This window comes from Camelus bactrianus, chromosome 23 (assembly GCF_048773025.1).
Source record: "Camelus bactrianus isolate YW-2024 breed Bactrian camel chromosome 23, ASM4877302v1, whole genome shotgun sequence".
In the NCBI taxonomy this organism is placed as follows: domain Eukaryota; kingdom Metazoa; phylum Chordata; class Mammalia; order Artiodactyla; family Camelidae; genus Camelus; species Camelus bactrianus.
This window is the reverse complement of record NC_133561.1, coordinates 41253418-41262459: the sequence shown is the minus strand read 5'-3', so window position 1 is coordinate 41262459 and position 9042 is coordinate 41253418. Positions and strand designations below refer to the sequence as shown.

Sequence of the window (9042 nt, the reverse complement as noted above, 5' to 3'; positions counted from 1 at the left end):
TTATTACTGTTGCTACAATTTTGTTTATGTGGTTGATTTGGGTTCTTGGAACAGCTGTTAGTAAACTCTACACTGAGTTTCTTTACTCTACATACTCTTTAATATGATTATTTTTATGAGGTTGATTTTGATAGCTGATATTGAACTTAGTCTCTTTACAGCAGAGTATCCATCCCAAGATGCTTTGAGTGCTGGCTTCTAGAAATGCTTACATGATCTCCCTAGAGAAATGCCTGGGAACTTGCATCCTCCTATATCTCCACTTCTCTAAAGATTTCTTCTCAGAGGATTCAAGCAACAAATCATCTACAGGAATTGCCATCTTATGCTTTGCTTCTAACATACTAACATTAGAAAATTATTTTTTAATTTTTATTTTTAATACTACAAATATATCTTAGGCCTTCCACTAGCAACCAAAGATACAGCAAGCCCTCATTTAAAGAAAATGCTAATCTATACTGTATCAGTTTCCCCTTCCTGGCTCCACTTCTGGCATGATGGTGTGCAACTCAGAATCACTCCTCAAAAAAAACTGATGAAAACTATTTTTAAAACTCATTTAAAAATAGTTGGCCTTATGAGCATACACAAATGGAAATGCCACTACAGATGTACAGCAAATGAGGACACATTTACTCAAGAATATTTACTGAAGCTCCATAAAATGATGAGTCTTTAGTATTTGAAGATCCGCAATTTTCCCCTCTCCACTCATTGAGCTGGGAACTCCACCCAGACTTGTACAACCAAGAACACAAGTTTTTGACTCCCCCCAGGTCCTGGTTGAAGGGTTGTCTTCCTGGGAAGGACATGACATTAGCATTTCTCATACTGCCCCTAGATACTTGTTGCTGAGGCAAAGTTCTGTACTACTGCAGCCAACAGGTGGGGGCCCCATTCTTCCACCACTTTTCCTCTCATGAGACAAAGGTTCTACCTTGGGCATGGTAGGACATTGAAGTCCCAATTGCTATTGACTCAGCTCATATGACAGGGGCTTGTGCCAAGGGAGACAAGCCAAGGACACCTGGGGCTCTTGCCCATATAGCCACTGAGCACTTACTTCTTCAAACTGGGCTGTCACTTAGAATTGACCTATTGTTCCTTACTCCAGCACCAGAGTTGTGGCTCAGAGATTTTCCCTGGGAGGAAAGGCAGACCATAGAACAGAGAGCTCAAATTATCTCCCCAAAGGAGCCAACTTTATTTGCAACAGCATATGAAGTTCAAATCTAAGTTTGCTTTCAAAAACAGTAGAAGTGTTGGTGAGAGGCAATGGGGAGGAGACTGATAAATTCATTGAAGATACAGGCTAAATGATAAGCCAACTAATTGCTGGAGAAAAATAAGAAACCAGCTGCAAGAACTAGAGTCTGAATAAATTTCAAACTTTGACCATCAGGAACTGTCCCTTCATAGCAGCCTGAATTTGACTGGATTAGGGTGTAAATAATTTATTCTCCAGGGCATTGTTATGAACAATAGAGCTTTTAACCAGCAGTTAGTGGAGTTTCATAGGTTAGTGTGGTCAGGTAACTAGACAAACACTGCCTAAGTCCTGCTAAAACCTTGTTATCCCAAAGTGGCTGGGCATGTCCAAGGATGAATCCCTGAGGAAAAACATCAGAGGCTTTACCCTGTGTCTGTTTAGGGGATAGAGGAGGAAGAGAAGGGAATGGACAACACTAAAATAATCCAGTTAGTCTTTAAACAAGTAAACAAGCTAACAACAATGACAAGCACTGAAAGAGGGGAGAGATGAAGCCAGTACCCAAAGTTGCTGCAATATCTAAAATGTTCATTTTCCAAAAAATATGAGACATGCAAAATAAGCAGGAAATTATGGCCTAGATACCAGAAGAATAGCAGGCAATAAAGCCACCTGCAGGAGAGACCAGATGTGAGAAAAGAAGCCATTATAAATATGTTCAAAGAAACAAAGAAAACCATGATTTTAGAAGTAAAGCATGATGACAGTGTCACATCACATAGAGAACATTAATAAAGAGACAGAAATTATTAAAAATAACCAAATGGAAATTTTGGAACTGAAAGGAGCAATATCTGAAATTTAAAAATTCACTATATGGAATCAATAATACACTTAAACAGGCAGAAAGTAAAAGTACTTAAGAATAGATCAATAGAAATTATGCAATCCAAGAACAGAGTGAAAAAGAATGAAGAAAAAATGAGCAAAGCCTCAGAGAAATGTGGGAAACTAATGTACACCAACAGACATGTAAAGGCAGCACCAGAAGAACAGAGAAGGAAAGGAGCAGAAAAATATTTGAAAAATTAGTGGCTAAAAACTTCCCATTTCCTAAAAAATTTAAATCTACATATCCAGGAGGTTCAACAAACTGCAAGTAGGATAAACTCAAAAAGACCCATGAATAGACACATAGTAAAAATGCCAAAGAAAATCTTGAAGGCAGCAAGAGGAAAATGACATCTTGCTTAAGAAAACTCGTATAAGATTAACAGTTGACTTATCATCAGAAACAATAGAGGGCTGAAGGCAATAGGATAACCTATTCTCAGCCCTCAAATTTTAAAAGCTCTTAATCAAGAATCATATATCCAGCAAAATTATCATTTAAAGTGAAGATGAAATAAAAAGACATTTGGAAAACAAAATCTGAAAGAATCTGCTGCCAGTAGACCTACCTTACAAGACATACTAAAGTTAGTTCTTCAGGCTGAAAGCAAGTGACCCAAGACAGTAATTTGAATACACACACACACAAAACAAAGAACACTGATAAAGGTAATTATGCAATTATAAAGGAGTATAATTGCCTATTTCTTATCCTTTCTTATCTTGTTTAAAAATCATAAAGCAGTATACATTTAATTGTATTTGTGGGCATATAACATACAGAAATGTAATATATTTTCCAATAGCAGGGCAAAGAGGTTGGTGAGAACAAACCAACATTGGGTTAAGAATTGACTCCAGATGTTTCACTTGAATCCAAAGGAACAAATGCATAGAACCTGAAATGGAAAGAAGGCTAATATGAGAAAAATTATACATATAACATAAAAATTGTGTTCTACACTGGAAACTGACTATAACTCAATTTAAAAAAAAGAAAAATTATACGTATAATCTTGCTCTCTTTTCTCCTCTCAGCTTCTTTAAAAGACATAAAATTACATAAAGGAATAATAATTATAATGATGTACTGTTGGGCTTATAACATGCATAGAGATAATACCTATGACAAGAATACCACAGTAAGAAAGAAAAGAGAGTAGAGCTATATGGGAATGCTGTTTCTACATTCTCTGAAATTGCTGGTGTAATTGTGAAACTGTTTTTGATAAGACATATATGGTAAGGCCTAAAGCAATCACTAAGTAAATAACTAAAAATATGTAGCAAGATAATCAATAAAGAAGTTAAAAAGTAATATTAGAAAATATTCAATTAATGAAAAAGAAAACAGTAATGCCAAAAAAAGACTTGTGGTGTAGAGAAAATAATAACTTAAATGAGAAATGTAAATCCTATTGTTTTGCTTAGTTTTGTTTTTATGATCTCTGGATACAAGTCCCTTATCAGATATATTATTTGTGAATATTTTCTACCATTTTGTGGGTTGTCTTTTCATTTTCTTAACATTACTTTTTCAATTAATGCTATGTCTCTCTCTCTTTTTTTTTTTTTTACTTAAAATGAATCAGAGCAAACACAACATGTGTACAAATCTATAGATAAAGCTACTCTGGAAAAAATGCATAAATACATGGCAAAGAAATGAGACTTGGCATTTTAATGCTGATCATGCCATCCTCAGTGCCATAACACCAAATCTGTGCTTGCAACACAGTAAACTATGTGTATCTGCTATACCCTACTTCTCAAATCCAGGACTTATGAACTCAAATCAGAATTTGCCATCAAAAACTCAAACTTGAATTCCTGTACTAGGAATGTCTCCAGTAGAGAGCACTAATGTTTTTTGAATATTCGGTATAAGTAGCTTTAAATGAGATAAGGCCTAGGAAGGAGTTACAACCATTTCCCATTCCCATATATCTGGGTACACAAGACATAGGCATTTATTAAATATCTATTAACAGTTTACAGAGCACCCACTGTCCCCAGGCACCACATTAGGCCTTGGGATCCTGAGGAGGAAAAGATACACTCTTAACCTCAAGGAATTTGGCCTAGTGAAGAAGACTGTCTCAATCCCCTAATAACATCTCCTTGCATCAATCAAGGAAAGCATTTACTAATCATGCACTTTCCTATCACAAACTACATACATATATGTAGAAAAGCACATGGACTGTAAGCATTTGCAAACAGTAGGTTCAGGAGGGCCTTAGAGAAAATCTAGTCAAAATCTCTCATTTTATACCTGGAAACTTTAAACCCAGAGTGGATAAGTGACTTACCCACGATCACGATAAGAGCTAAGATTAATATGGCACTTCCTATACGCCTAGAACTGCTCTAACAGTATTGTTTATTTAATCCTCACCACAAATCATTTTTGAAATACAAAACTAAGGCACAGAGAAATTAATTAACAACAAAAATCAAACAGCTCACAAAGGCAAAGTCAGGATTTGAATCTAAGTAGTCTTGCTCCAGAATCCATACTTTTAGTCACCATGCTATATTTAAGTAGCTATGTCTAAAGACAGTCATGATTTTCTGACTCATGTTTTTACACTGTCTTGTTATTTTATACTGTCAGGGATTCCAGCATCTCTAGAAACCATTGATCAAAAATTATCAAAGAAATCTCAAGATATTATGGTACTTCAAAGTCACAAGATCCTCGATTTGGGGAAAATGGCTCAATTCAACGTGGATGTATATGTTACCAGAAGGTGAAGATGAAGACATGCACAGACATGAGAAATATAGTAAGTAATCTTATAAGTATTCTTTTATCTTACTTTGACAAATGTTGCCACTTGTGTCTCATTTCCTTGTTTTCCTGAATCACTTCCATGTACTCCTTCTCACTTCCAAATCCCAGTCTTTAAGTGTGTTGATTCTTCAATCAAATAAGAACATGTTAATGTAGACAGAGCTAGGGATTAAATCTTGAGAGGACCCTGCACTATACAAGATAGAGAAAATGTGCATTTCAGAAGCCTCAGACTTCACTTCACCCATTCATTTATTATCTAACAAATATTTATTGGCTGCCTGCCATATGCACAACAATGCACTGGGTTCTGGGGATGTGCTAGTCTATGTGATGGATGTGACCTTTACCCTCCTGAGGTCCACAGTCTTACAGCATTCCTCCAGAGTAAGTTAGGGATCCATAGTTAAGCACTTGTCAATTCTCAACCTGTTGGGCCTCTGAATGATGCCTGAGCTACAGGAGGATGAACAGAATGACTCAGCAAGACTGGGGACTGCTAAGAGATGCTGTCACTCTCAGGTGTGCAGACTACAGAGGAGTGAGCATGTTATTTTGAAATGACAGGAATACACTGTTTGAGTGATATGCATGAACTATAAAATCGTTTATAAATAGAAATTATTTGCATTATGATTATGTTTTGTCAGAATGCACACATCTTTTTTTGTGTGTTTGTGTCCTTGAGGACCCTGAAGAACAAAATTTTGTATCTGATTATTGAATTGGTTAAGTAAATTAAGCAAATCCAGGCATTTTATTTGATAATCAAGTTCACTCAAAGATGAAGGTAAAATTATAAAATTTACACCCACTTACATATTTGTTTCATCCTTTAGTATGCTTCCCCCCTCATTTTTACTTGTAATCAATCTGTCTGTAACTCCCCCATTTACACAGAGGCCTTTACCAGACACAAAAAGCTATTCTGCTCACAAAAACAACAGGCTTCCTTAAGCCTTAAGTTGTTTTTTTTTTTTAATTTGCCCTTTAGGTCTCAATTTCTCTGAGAAATCTGGGAAGTCCTCTCCACTTTAGCCCACTCTTTCATCTACCAATATAAGACCCAACTACTTTTGCCCTTCAATTTTGTAATGAGATAAAGGACGCCTGATTTATTATCATACTGCTCTTTTTCATAAGGTGACCTGGTTACATTCAGCTATTATAAAGCATATTTGAGTCATAGGCTCTGAACCATGTCAATATCCTGTACTAGGAGATTTTAATCAGCCCTGAATTTGCTCATATATCCAGCTACATATTTGCCTCTATTTTTTTTTTAAACTATAAGTTTCTTGAGGGCACATGTTTATTTGTTTTTAAATCCTCCAAAAACAATTTGGTGGAGAGACTGAATTGGAGATAAAGAAGTTAGCAGAGATAAATTAGTAGAATAAGTGGATAATTGGAAGGTGTGCCTGCATTTGGATACATAGGATTCAGGAGACAAAGACAAAGAGAACTGTGGTGTGGGGACACACTGGGGTTTGGTTAGTTATTCCCCACTGATTTATCATGTCCAGCCTAACGGTCCCTGGAGGAATGCTTGGAGACTTGTGGACCCCAGGAGGGCAAAGGCCACATCCATCAAATGGACCAATGTATCCTCAGAAACCAGTCCAGTGTTTTGCCCACAGTAGGCATAGAAAAAACATTTGTTGGATGATAAATGAGTGGTAAGATGAAACGAAGTCTGAGATATCTGGAACATGAAATATTCCTATCTTCTTTTCTGATATAGTCCAGGATAGTTACATTAAACACATAGAAAACAGAAACTCCTGCCTAGACTGTTAGTGGCTTGCCCCAGATCTCACTGCCAGAAGAGCCACCAGCAGAAGCCAAGATACCAATTCTCATACACTTTCTGACTCATATCTCTTTTCCTCTATTTCTAAAATGTTCTGAATCTTGTTCTTTTACAATTTATATTGATTCTTAAAAATTCTTAACAAACTATATATATGTGTGTATATATACATACATACACACACACACACACATACATATGCATACATATTATGTCCTAGTCTTAGAGAATCAGTTAAGGTTAGAATTGAAGTTCAGTATTAAATGTGTATTACAATTAACAGATAGCCTAATATTAGGCCAAGAAACACATATGCAGAAATACATACACACACAGTCATTGAGGAAAAAAAGATGGGAAGGGCATGGAATCAAGGCCTAGCTGGTATTAGACCTGGGTTACTTCAAATCAAAGAAATGAAAAAGTTGACTATGAGGAACCTCAGAAACCAGCTGCTTTCACAGTATCAGGAAAACTTTTGCCCAGATTTCAACATGGTCCAGGGAACACAGATTGAATTCTTACAGGGATCCCAGCAAGCACTGTCTCAGTCACTAGCAGAACCCATCAGGGCTTTTTTTATATCACTTCACAGGAGCTAAGGAGCACTAACTCTGCTTTAATTCTAAGTTTTCAGCCTGGCTTCACTTGCAAATATTTTCTTAGAAGTCTTCATTTTATGGATGGGAAAGAGACAATAGTCAATAACTGGCTGGCTCCTGTGTGGCAGATTCCAATATGGGACCAAGATGACAGTACATATTCTTTAAATGGGATGCATGGGAAACTTTCAAAGAAATATTTGGACATCTTCCAAGAAGACAGATTAGCTGGAGATGGCGGGCATCCTGCTGCAGGAAATCGTGTTTTTCCCTTGAAGGAGAGCCTGGAAGATCACCTTCCTAACACTTGTCATAAAAGGAAGGGATGTCATATAGTTAAGGCAGAGGGTCAATCAGCATAGTGGGCCTGAGAACACAGAGTAATTGGTCGTGAATATTTAAGACTGGGACCATGATAAGGGATCAGCTCACACAGAAGTGCACAGCTGGCCTTGCACAATTACAGTTTCTAGTCAACCTACCTTATTCCAAAAACACTTGCAATGTCGACCTCATCCTGTCCTTGGACTTCTCACCACTGAGCTCATTCTCAGGGGTCATTCTCAGAATTTCTCCCAGGCCCAAGGAGAGCTCACGTTAAAACTCTGCAACCAGGAGATTGAAAAGGTCAGGAAAACATGGTGAAGTCTTTGATCAAAAATAAATAAAAATTCTTCATCAATGACAATATGCTCAATCATACAGAGTTGAACCAGCAGGATGACTTTCTGAGAATGCAAAGCCATGAATGCCTTCTCACTTTTGTTCTTTTCTTCTGACCTGATGTCTCAGTAGGACTAACAAATTTGAACCCTGGTGTTGAGAAAGTATTGCAAAGTAGTATTTCAATTGAGCACTGTAAAGCTAGCCAAACTTTCCCAGACCCATGTTCCTATGCTCCTCCTTCAACCCTGCGTGGCCCACCAACCTCTCCTCCCCTTTCAGGTGCTGCATGCTTCCCCTGTAGATTACATACCTCTGAGAAAAGGAATAATGATTCCTGTTTACCTTCGTATTCTGCCTCACCTCTCCAGAATTCCAGTGCTTTCTTTTATACACTGTAGAATTTCAATGTTTTAATTAATTGAAAGAAATAGAGAATTTTCCATTATCAGAAATAATTTTATAATACAGAATTGGAAAATAACTGTTAATACTGGATAATATTCTGTCTTCCATTAATCATAAAAATTTTCTCATGACACAGAAAAATCTGAACTCTTATCAAGGCAGCCACATGGAGCAGAGATAATGACACTCAGAGTCTCTCTTTTTTTAATTTTTTTTTTTTATTTTTTGGTTTGGTTTGGGTTTTATTGTTTTGTTTTGTTTTTCAGGGAATCAACTCAGAAAGGCCCTGCCAAACCTAGGAGTGAGTTGATTGCTCCATGTAGGTCATGCAGTTCAATAACACAATTTGTAGTGATCCTTTCATTTCTGTTATTTGTGACTCTGCTTGTGCCATTGGGCAGAGGAATCGGCCACATTGCTGCTCACAGTCATCTCCTTTATCATATGAATGTGAGGAGCCTACCACTAGATATGTCCCCAAACCAATGGGATGCTGTAGAAAACAGAGTATTTCTATGTCTTTTCCTTCTGGATTTTCTCAGGTTACCAGAAAGAGATTGACTGACCCCTGAGGGTGGATTGGTCATTTTAAGACAATATTTGGGGCAGATAAGGCAAACATATAGAATTTAGGTCTTTCTAAATTTTACTTCTC

The 9042-nt window shown here is 36.9% G+C and overlaps 1 long non-coding RNA gene across 1 annotated transcript; it reads right to left on the bottom strand.

The window, feature by feature from the left end:
- Positions 1-2256: 2256 nt before the first annotated feature.
- Positions 2257-8426, bottom strand: LOC141574878 (uncharacterized). The gene is made up of 3 exons (XR_012502007.1): positions 7799-8426; positions 4927-5027; positions 2257-3003 (listed from the first exon to the last, which is right to left on the bottom strand). It is a non-coding gene; the product is annotated as an uncharacterized LOC141574878 (long non-coding RNA).
- Between the last annotated feature and the right edge of the window lie 616 nt (positions 8427-9042).